Genomic DNA, 16,994 nt, shown 5'->3' on the forward strand with positions numbered 1-16,994 from the left:
GGAAAAATATAAAGATCCAAATTAATGGAGGTATATTTTGTACAGATTGGAAACATAAGATTGGAAGCCTTGGTACTGTTAGATGTCAATTCCTCCCAAGTTGATCTATTAATTCAAGACAATTTCAATCAAAATACCAGGAGAATATTTTGTGGATATCCACAGACTGACTGTAAGATGTATATGGAAAAACAAAGGACACGATATAGTCAATATTACATAAAAGAAGAAACAAATTGGAGAATTTCCTATCCAATTTCAAGACTATAGAACAATTGAAATCAAAAGCACATGATAATGATAATAAAAAAGAGATCAATAAAACATGATCGAGTGCCCAGATATAGACCTACATAAACACAGTCAACTTATTTTTGACAAAAGACAAAGGGATTCAATTGAGAAAGGAGAGTTTTCAACAGATAGAGCTAGAACAACTGGATGCCTATATATAACAATTGAACTTAGACACAGGCCTCTCACCTTATACAAAAACTAACTTAAACTGTGTTATAGTCCAAAGCTCAAAATGTAAAACCATAAGCTTCTGGACAAAAGAACTGAAGAAAATATGCATGATTTTTGGTTGGCTAGTGAGGTTTCGCACAACACAAAAAATATTATCCAAGAAGGAAAATGTGGTAAGTTGAACTTCATTAAAAATAAAATTGAATTAGGCCTTCTTTGGGCTCCCCTTGTGGCTCAGATTGTAAAGAATCTGCCTGCAATGTGGGAAACGCGGGTTCAATCCCTAGTTCAGGAAGATCCCACGGAGAAGGGGCCTTCTTTAACCGTCTGAAGATCATTTCTTCATTCTTGAGGGTCTAGACAAATAACATTTCTACCAGAATTGGGTTGCTGTAGTTTTCCACTGACTTTAACCATAGTGAAAATAAAAGTGTTAGTTTTTCAGTTGTGTCCAACTCTGCAACCCCATAGCCTGCCAGGCTCCTCTGTCCATGGAATTCTCCAGGCAAGAATACTGGAGTGGGTAGCCATTCCCTCCTCCAGGGGATCTTCCAACCAAGGGGTCAAATCTGGGTCTCCTACACTGCAGGCAGATTCTTTATCATCTGAGCCACCAGGGAACATAAAGTGATAGTAAGCTACACTGTAGAGGATTTCAAATAACACAGGTATACACTTCCTTACCTTCACTGTGGAGTAGCAGCCCAATTACCACTTGGAAGGCAATATTAATTATACAGATTTTTTGCAAACTTATCTAGAGGCATGTGGCATCTAATATTGCCTTGTGGTAGCCTTAACTTCCAGTTTATTGAAATAATTGGTATGTTTCTTCATGGAGATATTTCTCCCTTTGGGACTAAGACCTTTATGCCAGTCAAGCATAAGGTCACAGTGACAGAAAGCAAAAATTTTCGTAGTGAGTTATTATGCATAAGAGAGAATGATGGCACTCTTATTCTCACACTGAACCTCCGTATCTTGGCAATGGGAGAAACAGTACCATATATTGAACTCTGCTTGAGAAACTATATAGCCTTCTGATAAAACTGCCCCAGCCTTGCAAGATATTGCCCCCTAGCTACCAGTGTAAATGAGTCTTCAAAAAACTATCAAGCCAGTTGCTTGAGGATAGTGGGTTACATGGCAAGATCAATGAATTACATGAGTATGGGTCCATTCCCATACTTCATTACTTTGAAGTGAGGTTTTCATTAAAAGCCAGGCTGTGTAGTATATTAGAATATAAGATATTGTATAATCCCATGTATAGCAGTTTTGGTAGAGGTATTGCAAGTAAGAAAGGCAAATCTATATCCAAAGTAAATATCTATTCCATTAAGAACAAAAGACCTTCTATGACAGAAACAGTTCAATGTAATCAACTTGCCACTAGGTAACAGCGTGATTATCCTGGCAAATGGTGTCAAATCAAGAACTGTGTTGATTTCTGATGTTAGAATATTGGACTTCAGCAGTAGCTGTGGACAGGCACACAGAAGTCTAGTTCCTGAGCCTATGCATAGCCTCCATCCCTGACATCATGGCCAACTTTGTCATATGAGCAATGACAAGTGTGCCTGGGGAAAGAACCCAAGTGTATCCACAGAACAAATCATCCTATCTATTTTATGATTAAAACCTTCATCTGCTGAGCTTCAGTTCAATCACTCAGTCATGTCTGATTCTTTGTGACCCCACGGACTTCAGGACACCAGGCTTCCCTGTCCATAACGAATTCCTGGAGCCTACTCAAACTCATATGCATAGAGTCAGTGATGCCATATAACCATCCGATCCACTGTCATCTGCTTCTCATTCAGCCTTCAATCTTTCCCAGCATCAGGGTCTTTTCAAATGAGTCAGTTCTTCACTTCAGGTGGCCAAAGTATTGGAGTTTCAGCTTTAGCATCAGTCCTTCCAATGAACACCCAGGACTGATCTCCTTTAGGATGGACTGGTTGGACCTCCTTGCAATCCAAGGGACTCTCAAGAGTCTTCTTCAACATCACAGTTCAAAAGCATCAATTCTTTGGTGCTCAGCTTTCTTTATAGTCCATCTCTCACATCCATACATGATTACTGGAAAAAACACAGATTTGACTAGATGGACCTTTGTTGGTAAAGTAATGTCTCTGCTTTTTAAGACATATTATGTCTAGGTTTGTCATAGCTTTTCTTCCAAAGAGCAAGCATCTTTTAATTCCATGGCTGCAGTCACAATCTGCAGTGATTTTGGAGCCACCAAAAATCAAGTCTGTCACTTTTTCCATTGCTTTCCCTATATATTTGCCCATGAAGTGGTGGGACTAGATGCCATGATCTTAGTTTTCTGAATGTTGAATTTTAAGCCAACTTTTTAAATCTCCTCTTTCACTTTCATCAAAAGGCTCTTCAGTTCTTATTCACTTTTTGCCATTAGGAGGGGTGTCATCTGCATATCTGAGGTTATTGATATTTCTTCTGGTAATTTTGATTATAGCTTGTGCTTCATCCAGCCCAGCATTTCTCATGATGTACTCTGCATATACATTAAATAATCAGGTTGACAATATACAGCTATGCCATACTCATTTCCTGATTTGGAACCAGTATGTTGTTCCATGTCCAGTTCTGTTTCTTCTTCACCTGCATACAAATTTCTCTGGAGGCAGGGAAGGTGGTCTGGTATTCCCATCTCTTTCAGAATTTTCCACAATTTATTGTGATCCACACAAAGGTTTTGGCATAGTCAACAAAGCAGAAGTAGATGCTTTTCTGGAACTCTCTTGGTTTTTTGATGATCCAACAGATGTTGGCAATTTGATTTCTGGTTCCTCTGGCTCTTCTAAATCCAGCTTGGACATCTGAAAGTTCATGGTTCACATACTGTTGAAGCCTGTCCTAAAGCATTTTGAGCATTACTTTACTAGCATGTGAAATGAGTGCAATTGTGCAGTAGTTTGAGCATTCTTTGGCATAGCCTTTCTTTGGGACTGGAATGCAAACAAATCTTTTCCAGCCCTTGGTTGAGTATGCTAGGTTTGCTGGCATATTGAGTGTAGCATTTTCACAGCATCATCTTTCAGGATTTGAAATAGCTCAACTGGAATTCCGTCACCTCCACTAGCTTTGTTCATAGTGATGCTTCCTGAGACCCACTTGACTTCACATTCCAGGATGTTGGTCTCTAGGTGAGTGATCATGCCATCGTGGTTATCTGGGTCATGAAGATGTTTTGTGTATAGTTCTTCTGTGTATTCTTGCTACCTTTTCTTAATATCTTCTGCTTCTGTTAGGTCCATACCATTTCTGTCCTTTATTGGGCCCATTTTGCATGAAACATTCCCTTGATATCTCTGATTTTTTTTTTATTTTTTAAATTTTAAAATCTTTAATTCTTACATGCGTTCCCAAACATGAACCCCCCTCCCACCTCCCTCCCCACAACATCTCTCTGGGTCATCCCCATGCACCAGCCCCAAGCATGCTGCACCCTGAGTCAGACATAGACTGGCGATTCAATTCTTACATGATAGTATACATGTTAGAATGCCATTCTCCCAAATCATCCCACCCTCTCCCTCTCCCTCTGAGTCCAAAAGTCCGTTATACACATTTGTGTCCTTTTTCCTGTCTTGCATACAGGGTCGTCATTGCCATCTTCCTAAATTCCATATATGTTAGTATACTGTATTGGTGTTTTTCTTTCTGGCTTACTTTTATCTCTGATTTTTAAGAGATCTCTAGTCTTCCCCATTCTATTCTTTTCCTCCATTTCTTTGCAATGATCATGGAGGAAGGCTTTCTTATCTCTCCTTGCTATTCTTTGGAAGTCTGCATTCAAATAGGTATATCATTCCTTTTCTCTTTTGCTTTTTATGTCTCTTCTTTTCACAGCTATTTGTAAGGCCTCCTCAGACAACCATTTTCCTTTTTTGCATTTCTTTTTCTTGGGGATGTTCTTGATCCTTGCCTACTGTACAATGTCATGAACCTCTGGCCTTGGTTCTTCAGGCAGTCTCTATCAGATCTAATGCCTTGAATCTATGTGTCCTTTCTACTGTATAATTGTAACAGATTTGATTTAGGTTATACCTGAATGGTTTAGTGGTTTTCTCTACTTTCTTCAATTTCAGTATGAATTAGGCAATAAGGAGTTCATGATCTGAGAAACAGTCTGCTCCCAGTCTTGTTTTAGTTGACTGTATAGAACTTCTCCAACTTTGGCTGCAAAGGATATCAGTCTGAGTTCAGTTTTGACCATCTGGTGATGTCCATGTATAGCGTCTTCTCTTGGGTTGTTAGAAGAGGGTGTTTGCTATGACCAGTGCGTTTTCTTAGAAAAACTCTGTTAGCATTTGACCTGCTTCATTTTGTATTCCAAGACCAAATTTGCCTGTTTTTCTAGGTATCTCTTGATCTCCTACTTTTGCATAATGAAAAGGACATCTCTTTTGGTGTTAATTATAGAAAGCCTTGTAGGTCTTCACAGAACCATTCAACTTCAGCTTCATCAGCATTACTGATCGGGGCATAGACTTGGATTACCATGATATTGAATGGTTTGCCTTGGAAATGAACAGAGATAATTCTGTTGTTTTTGAGATTGCATCCAACTACTGCATTTGAGCTTACCTACTGCTGGACAATGAGAGGGGACAAAACATTTTCTTTTGCCACTTAGAGAGGTCTACCTATACAACTATTCCCCAGAATTCTTTGTCACCAAATATTCAATCACATTCCTCCCAAGTCTCTGACCATCCAGAAACAGTGATCACAGCCCATGAAATGGTATTTAATCACACATCTGCCAGTTTTCCTTTCAGGCAAAGTAAACTGTCTATATGTTTATCATCTCTGACATTGTAGTTTTCATGTTTAGATGTCTGATTGGTTTGATTCTAACTACATTATGAAGGTAAAGCCAACAGAATGTATTGATGAGTTCAATATGGTGTAAGAGAAAAGTCAATGATGTATACTTTTTTTTTTTTAACAGAGATAGTGAAGTAGATTAAAGGGAAGCTTTTTGCAAAACACTGTTTTTTTTATTAGAAGACTGATAATCATAGTTAGACTTTTTTTTTTCTTTTTCAGGTATCTACTCGACACTCAGAGAATCAAACATCAAGAAAGTGCTAAAGAAAATGTTTGAGCTTGAAATCATTATAATAACATGGACATACAGTGTTTAAAGTCTTGAGCTGGAATAACATCATCAAGTGATTACATATACATAGAAAATAGCAGCAGAAACTTAATACTTATGTTGACAAGAAGAGGAGAAAATAGTACAGGAGACTGTAAAAGAGTAGAGTCTGTAGTAAGAAGAAACTGAGAAAATGTGGCATCTAATAAGCAAAGATAAAATATAACAGAGGGAGTGAATTTTCCTGCTACTTTCAGAAGTACCCTCAGGATTGAAATTTTGCCACTGCATTTGGCAATGCACAAGTCAATTGTTACCTTAGCTTTAGAGTTTCTGTTCATTAGTTGTAAGGAAAGCCTGTTTAAAGTAGACCTCAGAAAAAAATGGGTGAAAAGGAATTGGAGTCAATGCCTATAGCAAAGATGTTTGAGTTTTGTAACATAAAGGCTAAAGAAATAGAGTTGTACGTAAAGAGGAGATACTGTCAAGAGTAGTTTAAGGTTATGAGAGAAAAAAAAAAAAGAAAGAAACATTAATCCTGATAGGAATGCTCTAGTAGACATAAAACACACAAAGTACCAACAACCTAATGACAGAGGAGACAAAGATGGTAAATATTGGTATGCCAATTTGATTAGATAAGAAGTGGAATTGTATGTATACATGGAAACACTTCATTGACTACTGTAAAGCCTTTGTGTGAATCACACCAAAATGTGGAAAATTCTTCAAGAGATGGGAATACCAGATCACCTTGCTTGCCACCTGTGAAAACTGTATGCAGGTCAAGAAGGAGCAATTAGAACTGGACTTGGAACAAAAGACTGACTCAAAATTGAGAAAAGAGTACATCAAGGCTGTATATTGTCACCCTGCTTATTTAACTTATACTCAGAGTACATCATGAGAAAATGCTGGGCTGGATGAATCACAAACTGGAATGCAGATTGTCAGAAGAAATATCAATAACCTCAGATATGCAGATTACACCATCCTTATGGCAAAAATCAAAGAGGAACTAAATAACCTCTTGATGAAGGTGAAAGAGAAGAGTGAAAACACTGCCTTAAAACTCAACATTCAAAAAACTAAGATCATGGCATCCAGTACATCACTTTATGGCAAACAGATGGGGAAACAAAGGAAATAGTGACAGACTTTATTTTCTTGGGCTCCAAAATCACTGTAGACAGTGACTGCAGCTACAAAATGAAAAGATGCTTCCTCCTTGGAAGGAAAGCGATGACAAACCTAGATAGCATATAAAAAAAAAAAAAAAAGGAAGAAAGTAGAGACATCACTCTGCCAACAAAGGTCCATATAGGCAAAGCAAAGTTTTTTACATTAGTCATGTGTGGATGTAAGTGTTGGATCATACAGAAGGCTGAGCACTGAAGAATTGATGCTTTCAAGGTGGTGTTGGAGAAGACTCTCAAGAGTCACTTGGACTGCAAGGAGATCCAATCAGTCAATCCTAAAGGAAATCAGTCCTGAATATTCATTGGAAGGACTGATGCTGAAGCTGAAGTTCCAAGACTCTGGCCACCTGGTGCAAAGAACTGACTCATTGGAAAAGACCCTGATGCTGGGAAAGATTGAAGGCAGGAGGAGAAAGGGACAACAGAGGATGAGATGGTTAGATGGCATCACCAACTTAGTGGACATGAGTTTGAGCAATCATCTCCCGGAGATGGTGAAAAACAGAGAAGCCTGGTGTGCTGCAGTCCATGGGGTCACAAAGAGTTAGAGACAATTGAGCAAATTAACAATAAAAAAAAAATGCAAACCCTGTACAGGGGAATGGTAGAAAATATTGCCATACATTTAAGAGAAAATAAGTGGTCTATATTTGTTCTTCTTTATTATAAAGGCCAATCCACTCCAGTACTATTGCCCGGGAAGTCCACAGGGACAGAAGAGCCTGGTGGGCTACTGATCATAGGGCTGCAAAAGAGTCAGACAAAACTTAGTGACTACAAAACAACAACAACAACATTAATAAACTGTAGCCTTAAATATTTTAAGACTATGTTGCCACATTTACATTCACTCTTCATCATAATATTGTGTGAACTATTATTTTATTACAGATTATACTTTATAAAGATATTTTTCTGTCTTTTAATTCTCTTATTTTATGATATTGAAGTCTGTCACTTAGCTTTCTTTTAGGTCATATGTCTCTGTTATATCTTGTTCATTCCTTCATATCTGAACCCCTCTAAATCTTTTTAAGAGTTTCCCTCATGGCTCAAGTGGTAAATAATTTGCCTGCAATGCATGAGACCCAGGTTTGATCCCTGGGTGAAGAAGAGCCCCTGGAGAAGGGAATGGCTACACACTACAGTATTCTTGCTGCAATCCCACAGACAGAGGAGCCTGGCAGGCCACAGTCCATGGGCTTGCTGAGTGGGTTTCCCCAGTGGCTCAGCTGTTTAGTCCTCCTGCGATGCTGGCAATGAGACACACAGGTTTGATCCCTGAGCAGTATCCATCTCTGGGTCAAGAAGATTCGCTGGAGAAAGGAATCTTCTAACATACACAAATCTTTTAAGTTTAAATGATTCTTTATTGCTGCAGTAACTTCTTAAACCATCAGTCTGAGATTTCTGTTTAATTAGTGAGTGTTATCACATCAATATTTATTATGCAGTGCAGTGCTAAGTTGCTTCAGTCATGTCATACTGTTTGCCACCCCACGGACTGTAGTCCATCAGGCTCCTCTGTCCATGGGATTTTCCAGGCAAGAATATTGGAGTCGGTTGCCGTGCCCTTCTCCAGCAAATCTTCTTGATTCAGAGATGGATACTGCTCAGGGATCAAACCTGTGTCTCTCATTGCCAGCATTGCAGGAGGACTAAACAGCTGAGCCACTGGGGAAACCCACACAAATCAATCTCTTTGAGCTATCTTGCAGATTATAAAACCACCTCCAGGTGGTAGAAGTTAACAATTACCTACGGTTTGCTACCCACAAGTACACAGACCCCAGACCATAATAGCCAAATAAAATTTATTTCCCTTAAAACTTTGTTTCAACATCTATTTCCATAATGATTCACATTATAGCCAAAGCAGTAACTCTGTAGAGTTCTACTCTGCTGCACACATAAAAACTGTCATGTAGATTTCTCACCTCAACACTCTGAATGTCTCAATGAATTAATCAACTCATTTGCTAATTAAGTAACCTATATACTTTATTTTTATGAAATTAATTGTTAAGCTATAAAAACAAGTGTGTTACTGATAATCATTTTCCAAACCTGTTTTGTTTTTGTTTTTAGTGTAAAAAGGACTTAGATTGAATTGCAACTATATTTTTGTGACTTAATTCACCATTTATAACTTTGCTAGTAGTCAGGGTACTTCTACAATAAATAAAAGGATAAGCTATGTATCTCATACTATGGCTGTAAATTCTCACAAAGGCAACATTTCACTGCCATATGAGCTGAATACCAGAAAAGTTTCCATGTGATAAATTTATCAATGTCTTAACTCCGTGTTGAAATATGGTTGCTGTTGCACTTAAAAATGTGAATCAGTCAATGCTACTGATTCACAACTTATCACTGGACAATTTTTTAATTTATACTTGAGGCGTTGATTAAACTTCAAAATTATTTAGTCTTCTCTGATTATTGTTGTTGTCAGAATCTGTTTGTCTACTAAGGTTTAGAAATAAGAACTTACACATATACATCTTATTTGGTATATTATTTCAGTCATAATTGCTTTCTATTTGAGTTTACTAACACTAATAATCACTAAAAAATTAATAATTGTTTAATAACCAATACATGACCCTTATATCAATTTGCTGTAGTTACTTGTAATCAGTGCTAAGATACACATTTCAATAGTTTGATGTGTAAAATAAATACTCTGCTTAAATATTCAAACTTTATAGGGAAAATATATGTAAGTATACCAGAAATTGTTTGTCACAGACTCTAGAGTACATATCTGTGTACTGTAGCAGAACTGACTACTCTGACAGCTACATATTAAGAAAACAGAAATTTATAGATATACTTAACATTTTCAAATACAAGTATAGAAATGCTGGGATTGTTTCTGCTTTTACAAAGAGCTGATAAGAATGAGCCTCATGCTAATCTAGTAACTTTTCCTGTGATTATTTGCATAGAGTAAAGATTTTGGAATAAACAAACAAAAAAAAGGTATTACTATATCTGTCTGTATACACTATTTCGTCTTGGAAAAACAAAATCTTGGATGGATATCATTGCTTTTACATAACAGAAAATATCAATATAAAATCCTTTATCATATATGCATCCAAATGTTAGTTTAGATTTACCATTTTAGCATTACATAATTTTCTTCCACTTATTCAGAGCTTCTCCAGTGTAAAAATAACATTTTGGTAAATTGTTAATCTTGTGAAAGCTATATTATTTTTAGACCACTAATGTGTCATCCTATCTTTTTTAAAACAAATATTTTAAGGATGAGCTCAATTCTGGTATGGTTCACTGAGTTATTTGCTATAAACTATATAAATTCACCATCAATTATTACTTAATAAAATGACATAGTTAAATAAAATACTAGTTATCCTGTGCTAACTAGTATTATTTTTGTTAAGAAACAAATAAGATTAAATTGTATATATTTAAAGAACAAGGTATGAGCACAATGTTATATAAGAAATTGAAACTGAATTTCAATGAAATCTAAATACATTAAATGTGAAAAACATTTTTCCTGTAATTCCATTGTATATACACAGAATCTAATTTTTAATTATTAATTTTTAAATAACTTTTTAAAATTAAAAATTTAATTAATTTTAAAAATCAATTTATTAATTTTAAAATAATATTTAACATAGAAACAAACAGAAAAACTAACTCGGATTCATGTTTCACATTTATTTTGTCTTATATCTTAAACACTTTTGTAGTCAAACTGAAATTTAAAAAAAATTTGGTGTGGTCCTGAATATATTGTTGTTCTTTGTTTTGGGGGGGTGGGGGGTGTGTTAATTCTAGAAGGTCTTGTAGGTCTTCAACATCAGCTTCTTCAGCATTAATGGTTGGGGCATAGACTTTGATTATTGTGACACTGAATGATTTGCCTTGGAAACAAACAGAGATCATTCTATCATTTTTGATATTGCACCCAAGTACTGCATTTTGGACTTTGTTAACTATGACGGCTACTCCATTTCTTCTAAGGGATTCTTGCCCACAGTGGTAAATATAGTGGTCATCTGAAATAAATTTACCCATTCCAGTCCATTTTAGTTCACTGATTCCTAAAGTCAATGGCCACTCTTGCCATCTCCTGTTTGACCATTTCCAATTTACCTTGATTTATGGACCTAACATTCCAGGTTCCTATGCAATATTGTTCTTTACATCATCACACTTTACTTCCATCACCAGTCACAACCAAACTGGGGAGTTGTTTTCACTTTGGCTCTGTCTCTTCATTGTTTCTGGAGTTATTTCTCCACTCTTCTCCAGTAGCATATTGGGCACCTACTGACCTGGGGAGTTCCTCTTTCAGTGGCCTATCTTTTCACCTTTTCATACTGTGCATGGGGTTCTCAAGGCAAGAATACTGAAGTGGTTTGCCATTGTCTTCTCCAGTGGACCACGTTTTGTTCAGACTTCTCCACCATGACCCTTCCATCTTGGGTGGCCCTACACACCATGGCTCATAGTTTCATTGAGTTAAATAAGGCTTTGGTCTGTATGATCAGTTTGATTAGTTTTCTGTGATTGTGGTTTTCATTCTGTCTGCCCTCTGATTAATAAGGATAAGGGGTTTATGGAAGCTTCCTGATGGGAGAGACTGACTGTGGGGGAAACTGGGTCTTGTTCTGATATGCCGGGCCATGCTCAGTAAATCTTTACCCCTAGACAACCTAAACACCATATTAAGAATTAGGACATTACTTTGCTGACAGGGATATGTGTAGTCAAAGCTATGTTTTATTGAGCATTCATGTATGGATATAAGAGTTGGACCATAAAGAAAGCTGAGCGCTGAAGAATTGATGCTTTTGAACTGTGTTGTTGCAGACTCTCTAAACTCTCTTGGACTGCAAGGAAATCAAACTAGTCAATCCTAAAGGAAATCAGTCCTGAATATTCATTGGAAGAACTGATGCTGAAGCTGAAGCTCCAAGACTTTGGTCACCTGATGAGAAGAACTGATTCATTGGAAAAGACCCTGATTCTGGAAAAGATTGAGGGCAGGAGGAGAAGGGGATGACAATATGAGATGATTGGATGGCATCACCAACTCGATGGACATGAGTTTGAGCAAGCTCTGGGAGCTGGTGATGGACAGGGAAGCCTGGCATGCTGCAGTCCATGGGATTACATAGTTGGACAAGACTGAGTGACTAAACTGACTGAATATATTGTTGTTGTTGTTCAGTTGCAATGCTGTGTTCAATTCTTTGCAACCCCATGGGCTGTAGCACATCAGGCCTCCCTGTCCCTCACTATCTCCAGGAGTTTGCCCAGGTTCATGTCCATTGAATTGTTGATGCTATCCAACCATCTCCTCCTCTTCCACCCTCTTTTCCTACTGCCTTCAGTCTTTTCCAGAATCAGTCTTTTTCCAATGAATGGGCTCTTCACATCAGGTGGCCAAAGTATTGGAGCCTCAGCTTCAGTGAATATGCTTCCACTGAGTGTTCAGAGTTGATTTCCTTTAGAATTGACTAGTTTGATCTCCTTGCTGGCCAAGGTAATCTCAACAGTCTTCTCCTACACCACAATTCAAAACCATCAATTCTTCAGCACTCAGCATTCTTTATGGTCCAACTCTCACATCTGTACATGACTACAGGGAAGACCAGAGCTCTGGTTATATGGACCTTTGTTGGCAAAGTGATATCTTTGCTTTTTAGTATGCTGTCTAGGTTTGTCATAACTTTCCTTCCAAGAAGCAAGAGCCTCTTAAATTTCATGGCTGCAGTCAACATCCACAGTGATTTGCGAGCCCAAGAAGAGAAAATCTGTCACTGCTTCCAGTTTTCCCCCTTCTGTTTCCCATGAAGTAATGGGAAAGATATCATGATCTTAGTTTTTTGAGTGCTGAGTTTCATGCCAGCTTTTTCGCTCTCTTTCCCCTCATCAACAGGCTTTTAGTTCCTCTTCACTTTCTGCCTTTAAAGTGGTATCATCTGCATATCTGAGGTTGTTAATACTTCTCCTGGCAATCTTGATTCCAGCTTGTAACTCAGCCAGCCCAGCACTTCTCATGATGTGATATATATAGTGTGTGTGTGTGTGTGTATATATATATATATAATGGATATATATATATATTTATATATATATTCAATATACATAGCCATAATTAGACAAATACTAAGTGTTTATTTAAATTCTTGTTCAAAATATTCATCCTCTTTAGTTTGAGGACAAAATTTTACTTTGAAATTTTAAGCTAATTATGATATTTGAAAATGGATATAATGTTATGATAAAAATTCATGAAAATAGAAACAGTGACAAAATATAGGCAACATCATGAATTGCATGGATAGTAAAATAATGGCTACACTAGCCCATAAGGGAGAAAATTAGAAATTGTCCTATTTCACAGAAGAATCCAGGGTAATCTTTTAAATTACTCCTTCCTCTGCTCTTTAGTTCATCTGTTGTTTAGCATTGCATCTAATTAATGATAGGCCTCCTGGTGGCTCCAAAGGTAAAGAGTCTGCCTGCAGTGCAGGAGACCTGGGCTCGATCCCTGGGTTGGGAAGATCCCCTGAAGGAAGAAACAGCAACCCACTCCAGTATCTTGCCTGGAAAATCCCACGGAACAAGGAGCCCGGCAGGCTACAGTCCATGGGGTTGCAAAGAGTCAGAGATGACTGAGCGATTTCACTTCACAATTAATGATTCTCCAACTTCATCAGTACCTAGCATTATGTCCCTCAATCTCTGATGTGGGCTGCAGCTGTTTTGGATGAATCCAATATCCCTTTCACTGACAACATCTCAGGAATGCCTGACATCTTTCTACATTCTTTAAAGCATTCTATGTCATCAATGTATTATTTCTCCTTGTATACATGTGCAGCTTAAAAATGTGGGGCAATTAATCTGTTCTCCCCAGCTGTAATTCTCAAAAATGGGGAATGAGATATGATTCAGCCTTCAGTATGTCAGGGATAAAATTCTGGGAAACTTCTGGTAAAATTTCTAAAGGTCCTTGATAATTGAGCCCTTGTTGCCTACAGCAGCAAACCCAATGATACATCTTTATATCTGCTTCTCCTTTTTTTAAAATTATGTTGCTCCTTCTCTTAATGACTGATTTTGGTCCATTATACATTCTTCACAGAGTATCTTATACAAAATATGTATTGGAAATGTTTTCTTTCACTCTGCTGCTGCTGCCGCTGCTTGCTAAGTCGCTTCAGGCATGTCCGACTCTGTGCAACCCCATAGACGGCAGCCCACCCAGGCTCTCCGGCCCCTGGGATTCTCCAGGCAAGAACACTGGAGTGCGTTGCCATTTCCTTCTCCAATGCATGAAAGTGAAAAGTGAAAGAGAATTTGCTCAGTCGTGTCTGACTCTTAGCGACCTCATGGACTGCAGCCCACCAGGCTCCTCCATCCATGGGATTTTCCAGGCAAGAGTACTGGAGTGGGGTGCCATTGTCTTCTCCTTCTTTCACTCTATAGTTTCCCAAATCATCCTCTTTATTGTACTATTTTAAGATATAAGTTCATGATTTTATTGTAGCTCAATTAATCAACTATTTATTTTGTGGTTAGTACACTTAATTCCCTGTTTAATACATTCTCATTCAAAGTTAACAGAAGGATTGACCTATAATTATTTTTCAAAACATTATTGTTTTACCATCACATTTAGGTCTGTGGTCCATTTAAACAGATGCTCTGTCTATGGTAGGCATCAAGATTCATTTTTTCCTCATGGATATGCATTTGACCTAAATTCACATATGAAAGATAGGCATTAATTCCTCATTGCATTGTCACTGCTTGGGAACCAAAGTGTCTGGTTCTCTACTCAGCTTTCTTTGACAACATCTGGGCAGTATAAGATGGTTTTATGTTTAATTGGGCTTTGTTGGCATAAGTGAGTATGAAGCCAGAAATTTTTGTGTCTGTGGTATTTTGAATTTACTTTCTACAATATTTATATCTTACCAGTTTTCTATATTTCTTGTCTTTTGACCTGAGAAAGTAGGCTCTTGTTAAATCATTCTTATCTAACTGTTGGCATTTCTGGGTTGTGGATTCTTGCGTTCTAAATCTAGCATATTTGAAGCAAAACTCCAACCCAGGATATTTACCTCTATGTTTTCCTTTGGATCCTAAGTCCTGTAGGTGGCCTTCCTTCTCTGTCCATTTTTCAGAGTCATTCAATTTGTTTAGTGTATAGTTTCTAGGGTTGTTCCTTGTCAAAGAATTTGGAAAAGTATGGATACTCTGCCTCATAAAAACAGTAGTTTGACCTCTTTCCAGATTTTAATGCCTAGGCTTACACATCTTTGAGAGAAAAGACAAAACAACAACAACAAAAAAACAGAAAAACAGAGTAGTATCTTCTCCACATCTCCCTGTGCTTCCAATATACCTGAGATCAAGGCCCATCAAACTGTGCTACTTGGCATTTCTAAACTCAATTAGTTTTCTTTTTCCAGCCCACATTATCGCTGATAGCTCAGTTGGATTATCACTTCTCTAGATTAATATCTGGATCCTCATTTCTAACATGAACGGCTCACAATGAATTCTATATAGATGTAATAGGTAAAGAAAAATAGTTAATTCTTAGATTTAAACTCAAGATTTCTAGAAATGATATGATACACATGCATGAAAGAAAAAAATTTATTCTTGGAATTAAAAAAATTTGCATTATAGATATTATAATTTTATATGCTCATTACTCATGGGGTACAACTAATAGTTAAATTTTATAACAGATGTATAAATGCATTACTACATGACGGAAGATGACTGATTAAAATGCAGGTACTAACTGGCAAATATGTATGTATTTTTGATGAGTCCTTTTGGCACACAACATAAGGAAACATTTCTACTTTTATTTAAGAGTTAATCTCAAAAGACTTATCAGTAATTAAAATAAGCAATAATATGTAATCACTGTTGAGATTCCTACTCAGTTTGTTAATTCCACATGACTCTCACATCTTCTGCAGGAATTTTTATTATTTCTTTCCTGTTTTCTGGAATATAACATAGTGTTACTAACAGGTTTCTAAAGGCTTCTTATCTTTGAAAGTATCTTTAAATAAAAAAAGCAGAAACATTCATAATTTTTTAATATAACATTGAGAACTTCTTTTTAAAGACATGGTAATTTTTAAAATGTAAACTATTAAGTGGTAATTGTGGTTAGTGTAAGAAGACAGTTTGTTAATGGAGTTACAAAGTACAGATAAAATGTACTTCCTCATCATTTAAAAGAACAAATACGATTAAAACATCTAAATTTTCTTTCATTCTTAAAAAAAATGCTGTATTTTTCTAGATAAGTTTATGAGTGTGTAAAGTTTATAATCAGGGTTCTATGATTTTGTGAGCAAGAACACTTCATCATTTTGTTTGTTTTCTTGTGGGAAAGAAACAGCATGCGAAAACTTCAGTCTCTATTCATGATTTGTAGTATAATCTTCCAATCAGTTTTTGAAAATCATTTTAAACCAGCACTATCTTTCAAAATTTATGGTTATGTGATTTAAAGAAAAACTATATTAAAATTATAGATGTTATATTCTCCTAATACGAAATTAAAAGCTAATGAAAAAAAAAAGAGAGAGAGACATGGATATGTACATGGATATAGAGGAAATGTGCTGTGCTCTATCACTCAATTGTGTCCGATTCTTTGAGACCCCATGGACTGTAGCCCACCAGACTCTTCTGTCCATGGGGATCCTCCAGTCAAGAATACTGAAGTGGGTTGCCATGCCCCCCTCCAGGGATCTTCCCAACACAAAGACTGAACTCAGGCATTCCCATAATGCAGGCAGATTCTTTACCATCTGAGCCACCAGGGAAGCCTAAGAATACTGGAGTGGAATTGTGAACATGTTAAAACTCAGACAATGTTCTTAGAGAGAAAGAATAATACTTGCTGTAATATTTTCACTCTTTTGATTTTATTTTTCATAAATATTTTGTGTTACATTTTGATGCAAATATCTTACAAATTTTTGTTATGCAAGCAATTATATTTTGGAGGTTTCTTGGGTGGCTCAATAGTAAAAAAAAAAAAAAAAAAAAAATCCTTCGTCAATAGAGGAGACTAAGGAGACATAGGTTCTATCTCTGGGTTTGGAAGATCCCCTAGAGGAGGAAATGGTAACTCATTCCAATATTCTTTCTGG

Source organism: Capra hircus, chromosome 6 (assembly GCF_001704415.2).
Source record: "Capra hircus breed San Clemente chromosome 6, ASM170441v1, whole genome shotgun sequence".
Classification (NCBI taxonomy): domain Eukaryota; kingdom Metazoa; phylum Chordata; class Mammalia; order Artiodactyla; family Bovidae; genus Capra; species Capra hircus.